Source organism: Anomaloglossus baeobatrachus, chromosome 1 (assembly GCF_048569485.1).
Source record: "Anomaloglossus baeobatrachus isolate aAnoBae1 chromosome 1, aAnoBae1.hap1, whole genome shotgun sequence".
NCBI classification, from domain to species: domain Eukaryota; kingdom Metazoa; phylum Chordata; class Amphibia; order Anura; family Aromobatidae; genus Anomaloglossus; species Anomaloglossus baeobatrachus.
Window position 1 is genome coordinate 508,047,430 of NC_134353.1, and position 26,722 is coordinate 508,074,151.

Below are 26,722 nucleotides of genomic sequence, written 5' to 3' on the forward strand. Positions count from 1 at the left end.
TGTGTAGGGCAGTTGTTTGTGGTTCCCAGTGTGTGTGTGTGGTGTGTTGTGTGTGTGTGTGTGTTGGGGGGAGGTGTGCACTTCTCATCGTGCTCCATCCCCCATGCAGCGCACTCCCCATCGTGCTCCATCCCCCATGCAGCGCACTCCCCATCGTGCTCCATCCCCTATGCTGCGCACCCCCCATCGTGCTCCATCTCCCATCCTGCGCACTCCCAAACGTGCTCCATCCACCATGCAGCGCACTCCCCATCGTGCTCCATCCCCCATGCTGCGCACTCCCAAACGTGCTCCATCCGCCATTCTGCGCACTCCCCATCGTGCTCCATCCCCCATGCTGCGCACTCCCAAACGTGCTCCATCCGCCATGCTGCGCACTCCCAAACGTGCTCCATCCGCCATGCTGTGCACTTCCAAACGTGCTCCATCCGCCATACTCCGCACTCCCCATCGTGCTCCATCCGCCATGCAGCGCACTCCCCATCGTGCTCCATCCCCCATGGTGCACACTCCCAAACGTGCTCCATCCGCCATGCTGCGCACTCCCCATCGTGCTCCATCTCCCATGCTGCGCACTCCCAAACATGCTCCATCCGCCATGCTGCGCACTCCCCATCGTGCTCCATCCCCCATGCTGCGCACTCCCCATCGTGCTCCATCCCCTATGCTGCGCACCCCCCATCGTGCTCCATCTCCCATGCTGCACACTCCCAAACGTGCTCCATCCGCCATGCTGCGCACTCCCAAACGTGGTCCATCCGCCATGCTGCGCACTCCCAAACGTGGTCCATCCGCCATGCTGCGCACTCCCAAACGTGCTCCATCCCCTATGCTGCGCACCCCCCATCGTGCTCCATCTCCCATCCTGCGCACTCCCAAACGTGCTCCATCCGCCATGCTGCGCACTCCCAAACGTGCTCCATCCGCCATGCTGCGCACTCCCAAACGTGCTCCATCCGCCATGCTGCGCACTCCCAAACGTGCTCCATCCGCCATGCTGCGCACTCCCAAACGTGCTCCATCCGCCATGCTGCGCACTCCCAAACGTGCTCCATCCGCCATGCTGCGCACTCCCAAACGTGCTCCATCCGCCATGCTGCGCACTCCCAAACGTGCTCCATCCGCCATGCTGCGCACTGCCAAACGTGCTCCATCCGCCATGCTGCGCCAGCATCAGCCTCTCTACCCGCAGCATCAGCCTCTCTGCCCGCAGCATCAGCCTCTCTCCTCCCAGCATCAGCCTCTCTGCCCGCAGCATCAGCCTCTCTGTCCCCAGCATCAGCCTCTCTCATCCCAGCATCAGCCTCTCTGTCCCCAGCATCAGCCTCTCTGTCCCAAGCATCAGCCTCTCTCCCCGCAGCATCAGCCTCTCTGTCCCCAGCATCAGCCTCTCTGTCCCCAGCATCAGCCTCTCTGTCCCCAGCATCAGCCTCTCTGTCCCCAGCATCAGCCTCTCTGTCCCCAGCATCAGCCTCTCTCATCCCAGCATCAGCCTCTCTGTCCCCAGCATCAGCGTCTCTCATCCCAGCATCAGCCTCTCTGTCCCCAGCATCAGCCTCTCTCATCCCAGCATCAGCCTCTCTCATCCCAGCATCAGCCTCTCTCATCCCAGCATCAGCCTCTCTCATCCCAGCATCAGCCTCTCTCATCCCAGCATCAGCCTCTCTGTCCCCAGCATCAGCCTCTCTGTCCCCAGCATCAGCCTCTCCATCCCAGCCTTCCCCAGGATCAGCCTCTCTCATCCCAGCATCAGCCTCTCTGTCCCCAGCATCAGCCTCTCTGTCCCCAGCATCAGCCTCTCTCATCCCAGCATCAGCCTCTCTCATCCCAGCATCAGCCTCTCTCATCCCAGCATCAGCCTCTCTCATCCCAGCATCAGCCTCTCTGTCCCCAGCATCAGCCTCTCTGTCCCCAGCATCAGCCTCTCTGTCCCCAGCATCAGCCTCTCTGTCCCCAGCATCAGCCTCTCTGTCCCCAGCATCAGCCTCTCTCATCCCAGCATCAGCCTCTCTGTCCCCAGCATCAGCCTCCCCATCCCAGCCTTCCCCAGGATCAGCCTCTCTCCTCCCAGCCTCCTCCAGCACGCCATGCTCCTCTGCCGACACTCACAGATCCGATCGCATACACTCACACACACTCACACACACCCGATCGCATACACTCACACACACCCGATCGCATACACTCACACACACCCGATCGCATACACTCACGCACACACACATTGACGATATTGCACATACGCGCTCATACTCACAACTAGAGTTGAACGCGGTTCGTGGTTCGTGGTTCTCCAGTTCTAGGCTCGAGTGATTTTGGGGCATGTTCTAGATCGAACTAGAACTCGAGCTTTTTGCAAAAGCTCGATAGTTCTAGAAACGTTCGAGAACGGTTCTAGCAGCCAAAAAACAGCTAAATCATAGCTTGGTTTCTGCTGTAATAGTGTAAGTCACTCTGTGAATCAAACTATTATCACATTTCAGTGTATAGTGTGCGTGAACAGCGCCTTCAGATCACTGCTGTTTCTATAATGGCGATCGCCATTTTTTTTTTTTTTTTCTTGTCTTCCTTCCCTAAGCGCGCGCGTCTTGTGGGGCGGGCCAGCATGTCAGCCAATCACAGACACACACACAGCTAAGTGGACTTTGAGCCAGAGAAGCAACGGCATGTGTGATAGGATCTGCATGTCACATGTCCCTGCATTATAAAACCGGACATTTTCTTCACGGACGCCATTATCTGCCTTCTGCGTCTTTGGTGTCAGACATCACTGTCGCAGCTCCGTCTTGAGTCCTATCGCTGATACAGCTGTATGCGCTGCATACACAGCGTTAGACAGCATAGGGAGAGCACTTTATAGCAGTCCTTTTAAGGGCTCAAACCGGCAGGGTCAGAGTTAAGGTGACAGGTCCTGAAAACAGCGCCAGCGTCTGTGCAGCCAAGGTCAGGGATTTCCTCCCTGCATTTCACCATTAGGAGGGAATAGAAAGGCAGGCTTCCATTCCTCTACCCAGAGCACCACAATCCTGCCACTGTACCCTCTTGTCCTCTGCACACTCCAACTCATAACTAAGCCATTATACTAGCAAACACTCAGTGTACCTAGTGGCATCCTATCTGTGGCTATTGGACTTTGCTATAGTCCCACTAGTGCAAAGACATTTGCAGAGCACGTCTGCCTGCATTGCACACTACAACTAATTATAACTAAGCCATTATACTAGCAAACACTCAGTGTACCTAGTGGCATCCTATACGTGGCTATTGGACTTTGCTATAGTCCCACTAGTGCCAAGACATTTGCAGAGCGCATCTGCCTGCGTTGCACACTCCAACTAATTATAACTAAGCCATTATACTAGCAAACACTCAGTGTACCTAGTGGCATCCTATACGTGGCTATTGGACTTTGCTATAGTCCCACTAGTGCCAAGACATTTGCAGAGCGCATCTGCCTGCGTTGCACACTCCAACTAATTATAACTAAGCCATTATACTAGCAAACACTTAGTGTACCTAGTGGCATCCTATACGTGGCTATTGGACTTTGCTTTAGTCCCACTAGTGCCAAGACATTTGCAGAACGCATCTGCCTGCGTTGCACACTCCAACTAATTATAACTAAGCCATTATACTAGCACACACTCAGTGTACCTAGTGGCATCCTATACGTGGCTATTGGACTTTGCTATAGTCCCACTAGTGCCAAGACATTTGCAGAGCGCATCTGCCTGCGTTGCACACTCCAACTAATTATAACTAAGCCATTATACTAGCACACACTCAGTGTACCTAGTGGCATCCTATACGTGGCTATTGGACTTTGCTATAGTCCCACTAGTGCCAAGACATTTGCAGAGCGCATCTGCCTGCGTTGCACACTCCAACTAATTATAACTAAGCCATTATACTAGCACACACTCAGTGTACCTAGTGGCATCCTATACGTGGCTATTGGACTTTGCTATAGTCCCACTAGTGCCAAGACATTTGCAGAGCGCATCTGCCTGCGTTGCACACTCCAACTAATTATAACTAAGCCATTATACTAGCAAACACTTAGTGTACCTAGTGGCATCCTATACGTGGCTATTGGACTTTGCTATAGTCCCACTAGTGCCAAGACATTTGCAGAGCGCATCTGCCTGCGTTGCACACTCCAACTAATTATAACTAAGCCATTATACTAGCAAACACTTAGTGTACCTAGTGGCATCCTATACGTGGCTATTGGACTTTGCTATAGTCCCACTAGTGCCAAGACATTTGCAGAGCGCATCTGCCTGCGTTGCACACTCCAACTAATTATAACTAAGCCATTATACTAGCACACACTCAGTGTACCTAGTGGCATCCTATACGTGGCTATTGGACTTTGCTATAGTCCCACTAGTGCCAAGACATTTGGAGAGCGCATCTGCCTGCGTTGCACACTCCAACTAATTATAACTAAGCCATTATACTAGCACACACTCAGTGTACCTAGTGGCATCCTATACGTGGCTATTGGACTTTGCTATAGTCCCACTAGTGCCAAGACATTTGCAGAGCGCATCTGCCTGCGTTGCACACTCCAACTAATTATAACTAAGCCATTATACTAGCAAACACTTAGTGTACCTAGTGGCATCCTATACGTGGCTATTGGACTTTGCTTTAGTCCCACTAGTGCCAAGACATTTGCAGAACGCATCTGCCTGCGTTGCACACTCCAACTAATTATAACTAAGCCATTATACTAGCACACACTCAGTGTACCTAGTGGCATCCTATACGTGGCTATTGGACTTTGCTATAGTCCCACTAGTGCCAAGACATTTGCAGAGCGCATCTGCCTGCGTTGCACACTCCAACTAATTATAACTAAGCCATTATACTAGCAAACACTTAGTGTACCTAGTGGCATCCTATACGTGGCTATTGGACTTTGCTTTAGTCCCACTAGTGCCAAGACATTTGCAGAACGCATCTGCCTGCGTTGCACACTCCAACTAATTATAACTAAGCCATTATACTAGCAAACACTTAGTGTACCTAGTGGCATCCTATACGTGGCTATTGGACTTTGCTTTAGTCCCACTAGTGCCAAGACATTTGCAGAACGCATCTGCCTGCGTTGCACACTCCAACTAATTATAACTAAGCCATTATACTAGCACACACTCAGTGTACCTAGTGGCATCCTATACGTGGCTATTGGACTTTGCTATAGTCCCACTAGTGCCAAGACATTTGCAGAGCGCATCTGCCTGCGTTGCACACTCCAACTAATTATAACTAAGCCATTATACTAGCAAACACTTAGTGTACCTAGTGGCATCCTATACGTGGCTATTGGACTTTGCTTTAGTCCCACTAGTGCCAAGACATTTGCAGAACGCATCTGCCTGCGTTGCACACTCCAACTAATTATAACTAAGCCATTATACTAGCACACACTCAGTGTACCTAGTGGCATCCTATACGTGGCTATTGGACTTTGCTATAGTCCCACTAGTGCCAAGACATTTGCAGAGCGCATCTGCCTGCGTTGCACACTCCAACTAATTATAACTAAGCCATTATACTAGCACACACTCAGTGTACCTAGTGGCATCCTATACGTGGCTATTGGACTTTGCTATAGTCCCACTAGTGCCAAGACATTTGCAGAGCGCATCTGCCTGCGTTGCACACTCCAACTAATTATAACTAAGCCATTATACTAGCACACACTCAGTGTACCTAGTGGCATCCTATACGTGGCTATTGGACTTTGCTATAGTCCCACTAGTGCCAAGACATTTGCAGAGCGCATCTGCCTGCGTTGCACACTCCAACTAATTATAACTAAGCCATTATACTAGCAAACACTCAGTGTACCTAGTGGCATCCTATACGTGGCTATTGGACTTTGCTTTAGTCCCACTAGTGCCAAGACATTTGCAGCACGTCTGCCTGCGTTGCACACTCCAACTAATTATAACTAAGTTACATTGTCAGGGATATTTATTCTTTATTATTCTGCTGTTAATAAAGCTAGACCACCACTGCAATCTTCACCACCTCTCAATTTTTACTACCACATTTTCAGTCCACAATCTTGTCGCAATCAACATGAGTGGCAAAATGACAGATGCTGGTGGAAAGGGGAAGAGGCGTGGTGGAAAAGGCAAAAAAGGTTTTGTCAGTGGGGAAGGTGGCAAAGCTCCATTATCATCTGCTGCAGATAGACCATCTACTAGCAAAAGTAAGATGTCTACTACTTATTGTGGACAATCCGATGTGCTCCCTTTTTTACGGACACGAACAAGAGGAACAAAGGTAGATGATGGGCAAAAAAGGAAAATGCTTGAATGGATCTCAAGTGGTCCAACAAGTGCCCTCTCAGCCACTTCAAGTACCGCATCCAAAAAACACCAGTCCTCTGAGTTGTCATCCCAATCACACTTGATTTCTCCCAGCTCTGAAGTCTCCATCAGCCCTGCACAGTATGGTGGAACTGAGATGGCTGAGTCTGCAGAGCTGTTCAGTCACACTATAGCCTGGGAATCAGAGGTCTGCTCCCAAGCTACAGTGAGTACAGAACAGGAAATGGTCTGCAGTGATGCCCAGAACCTTTGTGACTCTGATTCAGGCCGTGAGGACCAAGTTTCTGAGCATAATGTTGACCCTTTGTTACAAACTGTAACACCTGTGGTTATAGACAATGAGGAACATACTGATGAAGATGAGACGCAGATACCCGATTGGGATGACAACTTAAATATTCGGTCAGGGCAAGAAGAGGCTCGGTCTGAGGGGGAGGGGAGTGCAAACACAACAATTGATGATGACGTTCTAGATCCCACCTACTGTCAACCCCCAGTCAGGCACTCGAGGAGGTCAACAGAGGCGGTGGAGGAGGATGCAACCGACGACGAAGTTACCTTGCGCCTTCCTGGACAGAGTCGGAGCACTGGTAGCACGTCTACAACTGCATCCTCAGCCACCACTCTGCCTATGAGCATTATTCGGGGTGGATCAACAGGTCGCATGGCCTCTAAGCCTTGCCTAGCCTGGTCCTTTTTTCACATCGAAAAAGATCGCCCAACTCATGTGATATGTAACATTTGTCATGATTCTGTTAGTAGAGGTCAAAACCTCAGCAGTTTGACAACTTCTTCCATGAATCGTCACATGACTAAATATCATAAGTCCCGGTGGGAAGCTCACCGTGCTGCAATGCGGCCTAGCGGAGCGAACCATCCACCGCCCGCCCCTTCCAGTGCATCCGCGCGCTCTTCATCTTCTAGGACTGTGGGGACAGCTGTCACACCTGTTTTTCCACGCAAAACTTCCACCACTGTAACCGCAACAGGCAGTTTGCTTGTAAGGTCGTCAGTTGGTTTGGAAGGGGAAACAAGTGAGTGTGTACAGCTCTCTCAGACATCGATAGCACCAACGTTGGATGAAGGCAACATCATGTCTCCGCCTGCACTTTCCTCACAAACCTGCATTTTTCCAGGGACACCCTACTCAACACCGTCTACACACAGCAGCCAGATCTCTGTCCCTCAGATGTGGTCAAATAAAAGGCCACTTCCTCCGACCCATGACAAAGCTAAGAGGTTGACTCTATCCCTCTGTAAGCTGTTGGCTACCGAAATGCTGCCTTTCCGCCTAGTGGACACACAGGATTTTAGAGACCTTATGTCTGTCGCTGTGCCCCAGTACCAGATGCCTAGTCGCCACTACTTCTCTAAGAAAGGTGTGCCCGCGCTACACCAGCATGTCGCACACAACATCACCGCTTCCTTGAGAAACTCTGTGTGTGAACGGGTGCATTTCACCACCGATACTTGGACCAGTAAGCATGGACAGGGACGTTACATGTCGCTGACTGGGCACTGGGTAACTATGGTGATAGATGGTGAAGGGTCTGCTGCACAAGTCTTGCCGTCCCCACGACTTGTGTGTCAATCCTCTGTCTGTCCAAGTTCCGCCACTGCTTCTGCATCCTCCACCTCATCTGGGTCCTCCACCTCCGCCCCAAGCCTGCCTGGTCAGGCCACCAGCGTTCTCACTGCGCAGAAGGAATCACGCACCCCTCATTACTATGCTGGCAGCAGAGCGCAACGGCATCAGGCGGTCTTTAGCTTGACATGTCTTGGTAATAAGAGTCACACAGCTGAGGAGTTGTGGTCAGCTCTGCGGTCCAAGTTTAATAAATGGTTGTCTCCACTCAACCTGCAGCCTGGTAAGGCCGTGTGCGACAATGCTGCAAACCTGGGTGCGGCCCTTCGCCTGGGCAAGGTGACACACGTACCTTGTATGGCTCACGTGTTGAACCTTGTCATGCAGCAATTTTTAACACACTATCCCGGCCTAGATGGCCTTCTGAACAGGGCACGAAAACTGTCTGCTCACTTCCGCCGTTCAAGCGCCGCAGCTGAGCGACTTGCATCGCTCCAGAAGTCTTTCGGCCTGCCGGTTCATCGCCTGAAATGCGATGTGGCGACACGCTGGAATTCAACTCTCCACATGTTACAGCGACTGTGGCAGCACCGCAGAGCCCTGGTGCAATACGTCATGACGTATAGCCTGGGCCAACGAGATGCAGAGGTGGGGCAGATCACCCTGATGGAGTGGTCTCAGATCAAGGACCTATGCACCCTTCTGCACAGTTTCGACATGGCGACGAATATGTTTAGCGCTGACAATGCCATTATCAGCATGACGATTCCAGTCATTTACATGCTGGAGCACACGCTAAACACTATTCGGAGTCAGGGGGTGGGACAACATGAAGGGGAGGAACTACAGGAGGATTCATATGCGCAAGGGACAACAACATCACCAAGGTCCAGACGTTCATCATCACCAACGCAGCAGGCATGGGACCAAGGGGGACAGGGATCGACAAGGGCGCATAGTAGCAGGCGAAATGTTGAGCAAGGTGCAGGAGAACATGAAGAAATGGAGGACGAACTGTCCATGGACATGGAAGACTCAGCGGATGAGGGAGACCTTGGTCAAATTTCAGTTGAAAGAGGTTGGGGTCAGATGTCAGAGGAAGAAAGAACGGGTAGCACCTCTATGCCACAAACACAGCGTGGACTTGGTCCGCATGGCTGCGCAAGACACATGAGTGCCTTTTTGTTGCACTACCTCCAACATGACAGTCGTATTGTCAAAATTAGAAGTGATGATGACTACTGGATTGCCACACTATTAGATCCCCGGTACAAGTCCAAATTTTGTGACATAATTCCAGCCATAGAAAGGGACGCACGTATGCAGGAGTATCAGCAGAAGCTGTTACTAGATCTTAGCTCGGCTTTTCCACCAAACAACCGTGCAGGTGCAGGGAGTGAATCTCCCAGTTGTAACTTGACAAACATGGGACGGTCTCGTCATCTTCAACAGTCTACCCGTACCAGTAGGACCGTATCTGGTGCCGGTAACAGCAATTTTATGGAATCTTTTCATAATTTTTTTAGACCCTCTTTTGCAAGGCCACCAGAGACAACAAGTCTGACACATAGTCAACGGCTGGAGAGGATGATACAGGAGTATCTCCAAATGAACATCGATGCCATGACTGTGCAACTGGAGCCTTGCTCCTTTTGGGCTTCAAACCTAGAAAAATGGCCAGAGCTCGCAACTTACGCCTTGGAGATTTTGTCGTGTCCAGCTGCCAGCGTTGTCTCTGAACGTGTATTCAGTGCTGCTGGGTGTGTGCTGACAGATAAGCGCACGCGTCTGTCCAGTGACAATGTGGACAGACTGACGTTCATCAAAATGAACAAGTCATGGATCCAGAAGGAATTTACTACCCCTGTGTCATCCTGGGGAGAGTAAATGCTTGTTGATTTGGAATGTGCTTGATGCAAATCAAAACATCCTGTTTGCAACTAGGGCACAAGTGCTGCCACTGAATGGGTGGGTGTGTGGGGCCCAATTTTTGGAAAAAAAAGGGAGACTCCGCTTGGAGTAACCCTTGCTTGCTGTGTTTTTAAAAGAAGCCAAGATGAACAGAGCTGGGATCAGGAAAGACTTTGCTACCTACCCCGGTGTCATCCTGGGGACGGATAAGAATGGCGTATTTTTGAATGTGCTTGATGCAAATGTAGCTGTGAAGTGTACAACTAGGGCACAACTGCTGCCACTGAAGGGGTGGGTGTGTGTGGGGCCCAATTTTTGGAAAAAAGGGAGACTCCGCTTGGAGTAACCCTTGCTTACATTGTTTTTAAAAGAAGCCAAGATGAACAAGTCATGGGTCAGCAAAGACTTTGCTACCTACCCCGGTGTCATCCTGGGGACGGATAAGAATGACGTATTTTTGAATGTGCTTGATGCAAATCTAGCTGTGAAGTGTACATCTGGGGCACAACTGCTGCCACTGAAGGGGTGGGTGTGTGTGGGGCCCAATTTTTGGAAAAAAGGGAGACTCCGCTTGGAGTAACCCTTGCTTGCTGTGTTTTTAAAAGAAGCCAAGATGAACAGAGCTGGGATCAGGAAAGACTTTGCTACCTACCCCGGTGTCATCCTGGGGACGGATAAGAATGACGTATTTTTGAATGTGCTTGATGCAAATCTAGCTGTGAAGTGTACAACTGGGGCACAACTGCTGCCACTGAATGGGTGGGTGTGTGGGGCCCAATTTTTGGAAAAAAAGGGAGACTCCGCTTGGAGTAACCCTTGCTTGCTGTGTTTTTAAAAGAAGCCAAGATGAACAGAGCTGGGATCAGGAAAGAGTTTGCTACCTACCCCGGTGTCATCCTGGGGACGGATAAGAATGACGTATTTTTGAATGTGCTTGATGCAAATCTAGCTGTGAAGTGTACAACTGGGGCACAACTGCTGCCACTGAATGGGTGGGTGTGTGGGGCCCAATTTTTGGAAAAAAAGGGAGACTCCGCTTGGAGTAACCCTTGCTTGCTGTGTTTTTAAAAGAAGCCAAGATGAACAGAGCTGGGATCAGGAAAGACTTTGCTACCTACCCCGGTGTCATCCTGGGGATGGATAAGAATGACGTATTTTTGAATGTGCTTGATGCAAATCTAGCTGTGAAGTGTACAACTGGGGCACAACTGCTGCCACTGAAGGGGTGGGTGTGTGTGGGGCCCAATTTTTGGAAAAAAGGGAGACTCCGCTTGGAGTAACCCTTGCTTACATTGTTTTTAAAAGAAGCCAAGATGAACAAGTCATGGGTCAGCAAAGACTTTGCTACCTACCCCGGTGTCATCCTGGGGACGGATAAGAATGACGTATTTTTGAATGTGCTTGATGCAAATCTAGCTGTGAAGTGTACAACTGGGGCACAACTGCTGCCACTGAATGGGTGGGTGTGTGGGGCCCAATTTTTGGAAAAAAAGGGAGACTCCGCTTGGAGTAACCCTTGCTTGCTGTGTTTTTAAAAGAAGCCAAGATGAACAGAGCTGGGATCAGGAAAGACTTTGCTACCTACCCCGGTGTCATCCTGGGGACGGATAAGAATGACGTATTTTTGAATGTGCTTGATGCAAATCTAGCTGTGAAGTGTACAACTGGGGCACAACTGCTGCCACTGAATGGGTGGGTGTGTGGGGCCCAATTTTTGGAAAAAAAGGGAGACTCCGCTTGGAGTAACCCTTGCTTGATGTGTTTTTAAAAGAAGCCAAGATGAACAGAGCTGGGATCAGGAAAGACTTTGCTACCTACCCCGGTGTCATCCTGGGGACGGATAAGAATGGCGTATTTTTGAATGTGCTTGATGCAAATGTAGCTGTGAAGTGTACAACTAGGGCACAACTGCTGCCACTGAAGGGGTGGGTGTGTGTGGGGCCCAATTTTTGGAAAAAAGGGAGACTCCGCTTGGAGTAACCCTTGCTTACATTGTTTTTAAAAGAAGCCAAGATGAACAAGTCATGGGTCAGCAAAGACTTTGCTACCTACCCCGGTGTCATCCTGGGGATGGATAAGAATGGCGTATTTTTGAATGTGCTTGATGCAAATGTAGCTGTGAAGTGTACAACTAGGGCACAACTGCTGCCACTGAAGGGGTGGGTGTGTGTGGGGCCCAATTTTTGGAAAAAAGGGAGACTCCGCTTGGAGTAACCCTTGCTTGATGTGTTTTTAAAAGAAGCCAAGATGAACAGAGCTGGGATCAGGAAAGACTTTGCTACCTACCCCGGTGTCATCCTGGGGACGGATAAGAATGACGTATTTTTGAATGTGCTTGATGCAAATCTAGCTGTGAAGTGTACAACTGGGGCACAACTGCTGCCACTGAATGGGTGGGTGTGTGGGGCCCAATTTTTGGAAAAAAAGGGAGACTCCGCTTGGAGTAACCCTTGCTTGATGTGTTTTTAAAAGAAGCCAAGATGAACAGAGCTGGGATCAGGAAAGACTTTGCTACCTACCCCGGTGTCATCCTGGGGACGGATAAGAATGGCGTATTTTTGAATGTGCTTGATGCAAATGTAGCTGTGAAGTGTACAACTAGGGCACAACTGCTGCCACTGAAGGGGTGGGTGTGTGTGGGGCCCAATTTTTGGAAAAAAGGGAGACTCCGCTTCGAGTAACCCTTGCTTACATTGTTTTTAAAAGAAGCCAAGATGAACAAGTCATGGGTCAGCAAAGACTTTGCTACCTACCCCGGTGTCATCCTGGGGATGGATAAGAATGGCGTATTTTTGAATGTGCTTGATGCAAATGTAGCTGTGAAGTGTACAACTAGGGCACAACTGCTGCCACTGAAGGGGTGGGTGTGTGTGGGGCCCAATTTTTGGAAAAAAGGGAGACTCCGCTTGGAGTAACCCTTGCTTACATTGTTTTTAAAAGAAGCCAAGATGAACAGAGCTGGGATCAGGAAAGACTTTGCTACCTACCCCGGTGTCATCCTGGGGACGGATAAGAATGGCGTATTTTTGAATGTGCTTGATGCAAATGTAGCTGTGAAGTGTACAACTAGGGCACAACTGCTGCCACTGAAGGGGTGGGTGTGTGTGGGGCCCAATTTTTGGAAAAAAGGGAGACTCCGCTTGGAGTAACCCTTGATTGCTGTGTTTTTTATAAATGATCCAAGCTGCACAGAGCTGGGATCAGGAAAGACTTAGCTACCTACCCTGGTGTCATCCTGGGGACGGTTAATTATGGCGTATTTTTGAATGTGCTTGATGCAAATCTAGCTGTGAAGTGTGCAACTGGGGCACAAGTGCTACCACTGAAGGGGTGGGTGTGTGTGTGGCCCAATTTTTGGAAAAAAGGGAGACTCCGCTTGGAGTCACCTTGCGGTGTTTTACATGATTTTAGAAGGGCGTGCCATGCCTATATCTGTGTGTCCTCCTCTTTTTCCTTGTCCAGCTGTTTTGTTTTCGCATGAGTATATGTCCTTGTCACTTTCCAATGTGTTTGAGTTGTTTGTCACCTTTAGGACACCTTTGAGGGTGTTTTCTAGGTGTTTTTCTGTGTTTGTGATTGCCTGCCATTGTTTCCTATGCAGTTCGAGTTCGGTTCGTCGAACGTTCGACGAACCGAACTCGAACGGGAGGTCCGTTCGGCGAACCAACCTCGAGCCGAACCGCGACCGGTTCGCTCATCTCTACTCACAACATCCGGAGATACCACATGCTTCTGGCCATGTGATCCTCCGGCAAGTCCTGGAAGCTCACAACAGCACAGTATCGAGGCCGAGAAGCAAGCATTATCTCCGGATGCTGTGAGTGTGTGGATGCGATGTGTGTGTGAGGTGTTTGTGAGAGTGAGTGTGATCTGATGTGTGTGTATGTGTGTGTATGTGTGTGTGTGTGCTGTTATGTGTGTGCGTGTGGATCTTCCGCCGCTGCAGGACCTTGATGTGCTGGTAACTATGCTAGCATGGTTACCAACGTATCCCGTCCCCCGCTCAGGACTCCTACGGGAGCCCACACCAGCATACGGCGGCAAGGCCAGCAATGCGAGGGTCAGTGTCAGCTGGGTTGGCGGCATACGCTGATGTGGGCTTGCGCGGGGGGGGGGCAGAGCTAGCGTGCATTGCGTGAGGGGGGCGGGGCGTGGCGTGGCCGAGTTGCCAATGCCTGCAGGGTGCCGAGGCGAGAGGCCAATCTGTGGGGGGCGGAGCCTGGGCGAGCGGCTGGCCAATCCGTGTGGGGGCGCAGCCTGGGCGAGTGGCCAATCCGTGTGGGGGGCGGGGCCATGGCGAGCCCAGCGGCCAATCAGCTTTGTGTCACCGTAAGGACACAATGTCACCGTAAGGACACAATTTTGGAGCATGACAGACAGACAGGCAGGCAGAATAAGGCAATGATATATATAAAATATATATATATATATATATATATATATATATATATATATATATATATATATATATATATACACACATATATACATATATATACACATATAAGTTGAATTGGGCTTCAGATAGTATATAACTTGACAAATCCCAGACTGGAATAGCTGCTACCACTTTTTCTTGCTCCGTGTGCTATACCTTGCTTCTGTGTTTTCTGCCTGCCCTGCGTCGTTTTTTGTCTTTTTTGAATCCATAATTATTTCTGCGCAGCGGGGGCCATTGTTCACTAGAAGCACTGGCTGATACACATGAGGTATCAGAAATGTCCTCTGAATTATTTGAAAAGGTACTGTCCATAGTAGAATTAGGATTTCTGAATGATACTTTTTGGTTTCTATATGGCTGTCTTTTATTGTCATTCCTCAAGATAGAATATGGACCTCTACTCCAGTTGTATATTTTATTTTGTTTGTAATCTTCTGTATCTCTATCAAATTTTCTTTTTTTAGTTTCTGTAATATTGGATTCAAGTTTACTTAAATTCTCAGATGTTTTCTCCTCTATTTTACCAAACGGTTTATGTCCAGAGTAGGCATTGGCTGTAGTTTGTAGATCTTTGATCCATTATCTGGATTGTTGTGACAAACAATTGTCACGCAATCACCAGGGAACAGAACTCAAAGTGCTGCCAGTATGGTTTTTTTTAATTTTACAAGGTAAATTAGGGACATTTAGTAGTGGACAACCCTTTTAATAAAAAGATAGGAGATACAAGATGGAAATGACCCTTAATAAGATACTTATTTTTTTTTCCACTTTCCATAGCTAGAGAAATATACTCTTGCTGATATATGACACAATGGAATAAATGGGTGCTTTTTTTAATCATATCTGGCATCTATTAGAGTTATTTTTGCCAAAACAGTCCAATAGCTTTTTATAGCATGTGTAAATTATGCCTGATAAAGGCAGAAAAACAGTTTTCTATGGCATCTGCCTAATAACAAAGATGTCCGACACTCATCAGAGTACAGTTGTAAACATAAATAGGTCATCACATTCATTGGTGAGAATACTGTCCTGGTGTTTGGTTACCAGTCACCATTATTGACCATTGGCCAATTACTTACCCCTAGTTTGCAAGCAACATAGCTTCTCTTGCAGGGTGAGCCCCAGATTTTTGTTAACCAGAGGGGTGACAATTCTCTCCAAGGCGATGAGAGATGGTCTTTCCAGGTCAATTAAAAGGTCCCATTGTCATTACTTTTAGAAGAAAAATGGAAACATTTGCAGTATGTATCCTTCAGAGAATGAGGCGTTTTGAATATATTCACCACAGCTAATGCATACCATTTTTTTCACAAATTATTTTATTTATTGATGTCATTCAATGAAAATTTTACAACCAGTAAGAATACATGGGGTAGAAAATTGATGCTAAGGTCAAGTATAGGCACAATAGAGGTTTTGTGAGGGGGGGTTAAGGTGCTGTGTGGAACAACATGCGTGGTCCTTAAAAGCTGAAGACAGACATTGTAGATGTCCCAAGAATGATTTTTGGTTTAGAATTGAGGAATAATTGGTTTATTCGTTCTGTGCTGAAGATGTAGTTTTCAGGCAGCTGCTAATCCAAGGTTGAGACACCACAGATCGTCCTAATATTGGTCATTAGTTCTGCAGGATAAGGCAAAGGTTAATCTGTAAATTGGTGTTGTGGGCAAATTGTCCAAAAATTTCAATGGATCGTCAACTGTTACTTATAGCAGAAAAATTGCAAGTAATCTTGCGACTATCATTTAAATTTCAACATGGTTACGTACAAGTTTTCTTTCTAGTCGTATGCAATTGCAATTTTACTATGAATTGCAGACATATTCAGGTAATCAGAATTAGGAATTCAATTTACATCATTGCTGAAAGTTGAAGATGTCAGAGAGATGGGTTATTTGCTTGCATATTGCCTCATTTGCATAGAATAAGCAATTTACAGGCACTGGTGTAATGGTGTTCATGTGGGTATGGAAGATGGAGCATAGTTAGACAAGTCCAGTCTTTGTTGTTGATATATTCTTTAAAAATCGCTGGGATTTTAAAGGAAATCTAAACAACAGTATTGTAGGTTACACACCTTAAGGAGTTCGTGTAGAAGGTGCTATTTCCTTTAGAGCCAACCACTGAGCTTGTGTAATACTGTAGCAGGAAGGAGAAAGGAACTTCACAGCAAGAGGCTCATAGAGATGCTTTTAATATGGTTTAATATTGGCATCTCATATCCATACATCACACCGTTGTAAGTGCAGAAAATATACGGTGCAACATTTCAGGTATATCACCTTTCATCAGGTGTGAACGCAAAGGTCATCCTGGTGGGCTCCCCATGAAAGAGGCAAACCATGACCCTATCCAAAACACCACAAAAGAGGATGTAGGATTGGGTCAAAGTTTGACTTTATCTTACCCTGTGCCCTGGACTTTCTAGTTCATGTGCAGTGACCTTGCATGGAGGCCTGATGAAGGGTAATATACCTGAAACGTTGTACAACATATTTTCTATACCTACAGTAGTATGATCTATGTATATGAGATAACAATAATAATTACTATTTAAGTTATCTCTACGTGCCACTTAGTGTGCAGTGCCTTCCTCCGTTTTACTTAAAGGGAATCTGTTGGCAACATTTAATGTACGCATGCAGAGGTACTATTGGATAAGGTAGTGTATAACATTTTCAAGGATACCAATGTTGCCCCTATCTGGAGCCAACTTGCTTTGAAATTCATCTTTCAAGTGCAAATTAGTGCACTAGTGGGCAGCCCAGTACACTTGCAGTGGATGGCTCCTTTTTGCTCCTTACTATCAATACAAAAAGTAAAGGGCAGTGCTAGTGAGGACACTGCAGAGATTACCTCTTGCAGCAGAGCCTGAGTATCCACTGTCAATCAAGAAGCAGGAGCAATACCGGTTGGGAGAACCAAAGAGGAACCATCGACTACAAATGCACCGATACACTCGCCTTGCAAAGCTAATTTCATATGAATAAATTCTACATTTTATAGCAAGGGAACACAAGATAAGGGCGAAACACGTATACATGGAAATGTTTTAACTCTGCACCATCCTGCAGCACCCCTCCAAGACTAGGGCAAATTTTACTAAATAAGACAAATACATTGTCTGTGTTATTACATTAGTAAATATTTCCAAATGCGTTTTTAAGGCTATGTGCGCAAAAAATTTAATTTTTCTTAAGGAAAAACCGGACCTTCTGAAAGAAAGAATCCAGCACCTGCAATAAAAAAAACGCACCAAAACTGCAACGAAATCCGCATGCGGTTTTCCCGCGGTTTTTCAGCAGGTTGGTCCCTGCGGATTTTTACCATTATTTATTGCAAAAACCACAGTTGCCTGCGGAAAAGAAGTGACATGCTCATTAATTCCGCAGCGGAAATTCCGCAGGTAAATCTGCAGGTATAAAAAAAAAGCAGTGTGCGCACAGCAATTTTTTTTCATACCCCGAGGTTTTGCTGGGGAATGACTGCAGCAATGTTAGACACATTTTCTGCAGCATATCTGCAGTAAACTCGGCGGTAAATCTGCAGCGTGCGCACGTAGCCTAATACAAACATTTTTGTACATACAGCACTTTCCAAACAAATACTGAATGAAATCTTTTCAATGTGCAAACTTTACCATTTTGAAAATATTACATTTTGAAAATAAAACTGCAATATTTAAAAAAGAAAAAAAACATATTTCAGAGGGCAGAATATACATGAGGTTTCATGGATCAGTATCAATGTGCTGTTAGCAATAAACAGTTGTATCTGTCCAGAAAAATAATTTTTTAACATTGTTAATATTAATTTTAACTTTAAATCTTTATGAATAAAACTTTCCGCCAAGATAGGCAGAGATGTAGTATTAAAGGAAATCTGTCACCAGGTTTTTGCCACGTAATCTGAGAGCAGTAAAACGTAGAGGCAGAGAACCTGATTCCAGCGCTGGGTCACTTACTGGGCTGCTTAGTGTAGATTTTATAAGATCACTGATTAATCAGCAGCTGATTATCATTACAGGACTACTTGACATGCTACAAGGTAGTCCAGGAGCTGCACGAGCTCGTTAAAATCCTGCTTTACATTCAAATAACTGCTAGATCTGCAGCAGAGAAAAAAGCGATTTTATCAAAACGAGAGCAAACAGCTCAGTAACTGATACATGGCTGGAATCAGGGTCTCTGTCTCTATATTTACGCTTCTCTTAGACTCTCAGATGGTGTAGCAAAAACCTGATGACAGAGTCCCTTTAAAATCTGAATATTCGGTGACATAGCTAAACTGCTACACTTACACATCAACATTTTTAACGTTGTTCAGAAAAGAAAATATACAAAAAGCTCTAAGATAATTTTTGGAAAAGGACTAATAAATATGGGAAAGGTGAAGGTTTTGGCCGCATTTGGAATGGCACCAGAAAGGAAGTCTGTATCTATATTCCAGATCTTCAAGCTTTAAGTGACACATACCTAGAATTCAAAACAGTGAAAAATATCAAACAATGAATAAAAATGCAAACACAAGTGAATAAAGTATAGATACAGGTATGACTTCAAATATTTCCATCTACAGTCTTAGGGATATGCACAAATGAAATGGATTATATGCTTTTATATTATGCTGCATGTTAGAATACAACCCACATACAGAACCAAACGTTTTGACACTTCTATTCATGTAATCGTTCACCTTGTTCATTTTGGAATGTGCACTTTGTAGGTTAAGACTGAAGGCAGTAAAAGAATGAAAGAACACATATGGACACTAGTATAGAAACGGTTAACACAAACCAGAATATGTGTTAAAGGGAAGGTGTCGCGTTTTTTATTTTTGTATTAATAATAGTGATTATGAAATTAATTCTGTATTAAAAATACTTTGTCACTGTTTATGTAGTTTGTATTTAATTCTATTTTTACTGAAGCACTGGGGGCTGCCATCTTGGATTTGCTGTGAGTAACGATCGTTACTCACCTCAAATACGGCAGACCCTCTGCATAGAAGACAGTTGTCGCTCTCTGACCCCATCTCTTGCACGGTGTCTGCTTCCTGCTGTGACCTGGACAAGCCCCCTGGGTTGTCCAGATCACAGCAGAGGGAGGAGATTACCGCCATCTTTGTGGAGCTCACAGCGTATGCTGTGTGCTGCACTTTCCTCCTGTTACCCACCGGGATGTGTGAGTACCGGTGCCGGGCCGCCGCTACCCTTCCCTCTCCCCCGATACCCTCCCCTCTCCCCCTGCTGCTTCCCTCTGTCCCCCTGCTGCTGCCCCTCTACCATCCCCCCAGCCGCTACCCCGACGCCACTCCCCCTGCCTTCGTGTTCTCACCTCGGGCCTCTGCTTCTCAGCAGTATACTGAGGAGCGGTGTACACAGGCGTGCGTGCAGCAGAGCATTCCAGCGCGTGACTGCGGCAGAGCATTGCGGGGCATGTGTGCGGCAGAGCATTACGGGACGTGCGTGCGGCAGAGCATTGCGGGCTGATGTGCGTGTGGCAGAGCATTGCTGGTACAGAGCGAGCAGAGCGCTATGTGGGGAACACTATGCAGCTGTCCTTGGTGACACTTTAGACATTAGGATCACTTTGCGGTCACCAACAATATGGCTCTGCACTGTGATCCTAAACTTCATTCTCTTATTATTTTGGAAACACCCAGATTGGGAGGGGGAGCTGTGACATCACACACAAGAGAGCGGATTCCACCCACTTTTACTGCAGTTGTAATGTGAACTATTTCTATAGTCGGATTTCAGTAGCTGCTCCTCCTAGTGTTTAAGAGTGGAAAATATCAAACTTTTATTTTTTTTATATTTTGCTCAATTAAAACAAATACTATAGAAACAAAACATTAAAACTTTAATTTTTTTCAGTTCTTGAATTTTATTTTTTGGACGATACTCTCCCTTTAAAACAACCTTTTATTCTAATGACAGTTTTATAAACCTTTGACATTTTCCCAAGCAACTTCATCAGTTAGTCCCCTGAATTAGCTGCCAATGAGCAGGTCTGCCTCCTCAAGAATTCATTTGTGGAAAGTGTGGCCTTCAGAAAGTGTTCATGATCATCACTAGAGAGCGTTTTGGTACACAGTTCCATACAGTGCTGAGCCCTATTCCACAATTGCTGTATGCCAGAATACGGGAAACAGAACCACAACTAACCATAGAGAAAACCATCCACTACTACTTTAAGACAAGAAAGTCAGTCAATCTGGAAAATTATTAGCCCTTTGATGGTTTCATGACTGCACATACTTTCAATCAGTATGATTAAACTGGATTTAATTAGGACTGCCCTAGGAAAAGAAGGCCAAGAATTTCCTCTGCTGCAGAGACTCTATATATATATATAATTGCCTTATTGTCTGTCTGTCTTGCTCCAAAATTGTGTCGTTACAGTGACAGTGTCAATTGTCGGATTGGCCGCTGGGCTCGGCCTGGCCCCGCCCCCCCACGGATTGGCCGATCGCCTCGCCCTAGCCCCGCCCCCCGCATGGATTGGCCGCTCGCCCGGCCCTCCGCACACATTGCCCGCTCCAGCGTACACCGGCTCCCGATACACATGTGCAGTGAGCCGGCATACGCTGACGCCTCGCCCGCTCGGCCCCGCCCCCGGCACATGTTGGCACGCTCAGCCCCGCCCCCGGCGGACATAACTTTGCGATGCTGGGATTGTGACGGACACCTATACACCTCCCCCCCAGAACTACTCCTCCCATTATACTGCTCTTTCCCCAGGACTACTCCTCCTATTATAGTCCTCCTATTATACTCCTCTCTGAGTATAATAGGAGGACTATTATAGCATGGGGAATGGAGCACGATGGGGGGTGCGCAGCATGGGGGATGGAGCACGATGGGGGGTGCGCAGCATGGAGGATGGAGCACGATGGGGGGTGTGCAGCATGGAGGATGGAGCACGATGGGGGGTGCGCAGCATGGGAGATGGAGCACGATGGGAGGTGCGCAGCATGGGAGATGGAGCACGATGGGGGGGTGCGCAGCATGGGAGATGGAGCACGATGGGGGGGTGCGCAGCATGGGAGATGGAGCACGATGGGGGTGCGCAGCATGTGGGATGGAGCACAATGGGGGTGCACACCTCCCCCTAAACACACACACACACACACACACACACACACACACACACACACACACACACACCACACCACACACACACACTGGGAACCATAAACACTGCCCTACAAAAGACACACACACAGACAACGCCGCACACACACACACACAACACCCAACACACAAACACCGCGGCATACACAAATATACGCACATACCGCGCAACACACACACACATTGCACAAAACATACCTCCCTCCAAAACACAGACGCACCCCACAGCCACACCCACACACAAACCGCGCAACACACAATACACACAGCACCCCCCACACCCAGACAACACCCAGAACATTTACAGCGCCCTACACAAACACTTGGCAACTACATACACATTAATATATAATATATATATATATATATATATATATATATATATATATATATATATATATAAAACAAAAATCATACATTAACTACACAATACGTAAATTCTAGAATACCGGATGCGTTAGAATCGGGCCACCTTCTAGTAAGTTCATAAGAGTGATCAGTATTCAAATTGTCTCCTCAAATAATAGCCTTTAAAAACGATGCACATAGTACCACACACATCTCCACATCAAGTGTCCAGTGGAAACTGCAAAATTCAGGCCTTTATGGTCAAATTGCTGCAAAGAAGTCATTACTGACTACTGCAAACAAAAAGATCCTTGTTTGGGTTAATCAATACAAGTACCGGACATTAGATCAGTGGAAATCTGTACTACGGTCTGAAGATTCAAAATTTGAGATTTTTAGTGCCAATAACCATGCTTTGTGAGACTCAGAAAAGGCAAGTAGATAGTCTGTATGCGTGTGGTGCACATAGGATAGCCTGGAGGGTGAGGTGTTATGGTGTCAGTATGTTTTGCTGGTAACACTTGGCGATTTAGTCTGAATACAAGGCACGCTTATCCAGAATGGCATCCACAGCATTCTGCAATGACATGCCATGCCATGTTTTTTGCACTCAGTGGGACCAACATTTGTATTGCAACAGGACAATGACAGCAGACATATCCAGGCTATGTAAGGGCTATGTGACAAAGACATGGATGAGGAATGGAGTCCTGCGTCACATGACCCAATAGAGATGGTTTAGGATTAGAGCTGGGCAGACTCGCAGATAACCTGGACCAGCGGATCCCTGCTAAATTGTAATTAAAAATTTGGATCTGGTCCGGTATCCGGTACCCATATAAGTTTGTGGGGACCAGAATCCGGAGATTAAAAAATATTGGTAGACGGGATAGTGTGGGTAGGAGTGCGGACAGTGTACTCGCCGAAATCCATCATGGCAGCAAGCTCCTTCCAGGTCACACACTCCCTTCCAAAGCCGACAATTAATCCTCATTGAATATTCTAAATAATATAAATTTGAGATTTTTTCTTTTTATAAAATCTCACAAACCAGCGCTGAATAATAGTGAAAGTTTATTTTATTACAATCCTTATTCCTAATCCTTGACAAAATACACAAGAATTAACCCTACAAGTAGGTTACAAGAGGCAAACCACATATAACTTGTAGGCACAGTAACACCTAAAAGATCATGGGGCCCCGGCCGGTGGCAACCATGATCTGATAAAAAAAAATTTTATTAAGGTCTTTAATCCAAATATAAAAAAAGGGTAATTCTCTCATGGAATTTTAGGTCAGTAACTGCAACCAGTTTTTACAAAGAAGTACTGTAACAATGCCAGCCCGTATGTCACGGCGATCTTCCTGCTTAAAAGGTACCTGCACAGAAGTTGCTTAGTATAGTATAGCTGCTTGGGCGTTCACCTGCCAGAGATCTGACAGGTCCCGCAGTCAGTCAAGGGCAATCAGACAGTTACGTCCACTTCACAAACAATGAACTGAGCACGATCCGACGCACGTTTCGGGGGCGTTACCGATCCCCTTCCTCAGGGATAGCTCAGTCACTCCTTTAGGTGCTATTTATAGTTAAAATATAACTGCGATATTTCGCAGGTAACAATGCAACAATTACACACAAAAATATAAATAAAACCACATATAAAATTCATACACAAACCGTACTAAGTGCCATATTTAGTGCAGAGGTTTTTTTAGGAAGAATTTTTTGAAAAGGACCTTATTATAATAAACCTTAATAAAAGGTATAAATATTTAACCAAAAATTCTAGAATTAACAATTTCTACCCATAGTTCATAAAAAACCCTTAAATGAGGTATATACAGCCACATATAGATACTAAGAATATAAAAATATATTTATATGTCTTATATAAAAACAATATAAAGATAAAAAATATGAAATTGTGAATATACAAATGTATGTTAATAAAAAAAAAATTTATAATTTTTTTTTCTTCTTTTTTTATATTTTTTAGCTTTTTATCTAATAGTATTCTTTTATCTGTTTATATATAAAGGTTTTTTAAAAAAAAAGTTTATGCAAAGATGAAAAAAATTATAAATGAAGAAATTATAAACAGAAAAACAAAAAAATAAAGAATTTAATAAAAAAATAAAAATTTTATAAAATTTTTTTTTATTAAACACAATTTTTTTTTATTAACATACGTTTGTATATTCAAAATTTCATCTTTTTTATCTTTATATTGTTTTTATATAAGACAAATACATTTTTATATTCTTCTTAGTATCTATATGTGGCTGTATATACCTCATTTAAGGTTTTTTTTATGAACTATGGGTAGAAATTGTTAATTCTAGAATTTTTGGTTAACTAAATATTTATACCTTTAAAAAAAGGTTTATTATAATAAGGTCCTTTTCAAAAAATTCTTCCTAAAAAATTCTTCCTAAAAAATCTCTGCACTAAATATGGCACTTAGTATGGTTTGTGTATGAATTTTGTGTGTGGTTTTATTTATATTTTTGTGTGTAATTGTTGCATTGTTACCTGCGGAATATCGCAGTTATATTTTAACTATAAATAGCACCTAAAAGGAGTGACTGAGCTATCCTTGAGGAAGGGGACCGGTAACGCCCCCGAAATGCGCATCGGATCGTGCTCAGTTCATTGTTTGTGAAGTGGACGTAACTGTCTGATTGCCCTTGACTGACTACGGGACCTGTCAGATCTCTGGCAGGTGAACGCCCAAGCAGCTATACGGAGAAATCTACAATCCAGGAGTATACAGCCCTTTGTAACATTCAACAACACTTTTGGCTTCCTGCTTCTTGGATTTGAAAATCCTGTGCACAGAAACCTAACATCAAACCTATCATCTCCAGACAGGAGAAAAAACCGCACCACGCAAGGACCACATCTCACGGAGTCCCTCTGGTTAACATCGGTGTCAGGTAACCTATACTGGGGATCTGTAGCAGGCCCCCGGCGCACTGATTTAGTTACCGCTAGACTCCCTGCCAGGAGCGCAGTATATCTAGTCATAACCAGGGATCGTGAATAAGTGCAGCGTGGCTGTCAGTGAGAATTTAACAAGCAGTAAAGACTCAACTTCTGTGCAGGTACCTTTAAGCAGGAAGATCGCCGTGACATACGGGCTGGCATTGTTAGGCTATGTGCGCACGTTGCGTAAATACATGCAGTTACGCTGCGCTTTGTAGCGCAGCGTAACTGCATGCGTCCCCTGCACAGTCTATGGAGATTGTGCAGGGGCCGTGCGCACGTGGCGTTTTAGAGCGCTTAGCTTCGGCTACTGCCGAAGCGCTGCGTAAAAAGAAGTGACATGTCACTTCTTACGTGCGCTTTGCCGGCAGCTCCTGCTCTGTCTATGGGAGGAGCTGCAGGCAGAGCGCATGGAATCGGCTTCACTACGGACATTTCTGCAGCGATTTAAAGCGCACATGTGCTCTTCAGATCGCTGCAGAAATTTCTGCAGTGAACTGTACGCAACGTGCGCACATAGCCTTACAGTACTTCTTTGTAAAAACTGGTTGCAGTCACTGAACTAAAATTCCATGAGAGAATTACCCTTATTTATATTTTGACTAAAGACATTAATAAATTTTTTTTTATCAGATCGTGGTTGCCATCGGCCGGGGCCCCATGATCTTTTAGGTGTTACTGTGCCTACAAGTTATATGTGGTTTGCCTCTTGTAACCTACTTGTAGGGTTAATTCTTGTGTATTTTGTCAAGGATTAGGAATAAGGATAGTAATAAAATAAACTTTCAATAATTCAGCGCTGGTTTGTGAGATTTTATAAAAAGAAAAAATCTCTAATTTATATTATTTTCATTTTAGGCAATTTTTGGGGAGACTTTTGCCTTAAAACCAGCTGCAGAATTATAAGAAAGTAGTTTGGGTCAAGCGCTCACTATTGTCTTGGGACAATTATTTTAACTCATTGAATATTCACTGCTTTCCCTGCCTACCGGCACATGTAATTGGTTGCAGTTAGACGTGTCCCCACTCTGAGTGGCAGCCGACTGCAACCAATCACAGGCGCCAGGATGGCCAGTGGGCGGAGAAAACAGTGCAATAGTCTGCGGGTCAGTATCATGGCATAAAAATAAATGAATACATAAAACTATCAGTGTAGGGCCCCCCGTATTCTGATACCCAGCACAGATAAAGCCTGGGGTTACAGGCTGCAGCTGCCAGCTGTCGGGCTTTATCTTGGCTGTTTATCAAAATAAAGCCGGAGTCCTACTTGCGAGGGACTCATGTGAATCTTGCATTGCATCACCCGGCACAGCCTGATGCTCTCCGGACTTGAGCACGCAGCTGCATAGAAATACATATAGCCGACATGCTCCTGTCAGGAGAGTATGCAGCCGTGCCAGGTGATGCGATGTGAGACTCGTGAAAGTCCCTCGCAAGTGTGACTCTGGCCTAAGAGAACCTGAATTTTTTTTTATTATTTAAATAAACAAAAAAAAAACAAAAAAAAAAAAAACCAGACCTGTGGTTTCCCCCAATTCTGATACCCAGCCAAGGTAAAGCCTGATAGCTGGGTCTGGTATTCTGAGGTTGAGAAGATCTAGCCTATAAATATCAGCCTCCAGCCGCCTGGAATTGTTGCATCCATTAGAAGCGCCAATCCCGGCGCTTTACCCCGCTCTTCCTGATTATCCTGGTGCGGTAGCAATCGGGGTAATAAGGAATTAATGGCAGCCCACAGCAGCAGTGCCAGTTCCTGCAGTTATACACTCAGTATATGGGTGCGTTCACACAAGCCATATGACTCATGACTCTCGCATCGCATCACCTGGAACGGCCGCACACTCTCCTGACAGGAGCGGGTCGGCTGCATGTATTTCTATGCAGCTGAGACACTCCTGTTTGGAGAGTGTGAGGCCATGGCTGGTGATGCGATCCGATACTCGTTCGAGTCATACG

General features: G+C 46.0%; 1 protein-coding gene across 2 annotated transcripts in view; it reads right to left on the minus strand.

Annotated features, from left to right (window-relative positions):
* Positions 1-15,575: 15,575 nt before the first annotated feature.
* The window catches only part of GNG10 (G protein subunit gamma 10), a 53,596-nt gene continuing 42,449 nt past the window's right edge, over positions 15,576-26,722 (minus strand). The window contains exon 3 of one of the 2 annotated variants that reach the window (XM_075316031.1): positions 15,576-18,767. The gene's annotated coding sequence lies outside the window, so the exon portion shown is untranslated. Of the gene's footprint in view, positions 18,769-26,722 lie in introns of both variants that reach the window. The other variant, XM_075316028.1, reaches the window with a different exon arrangement.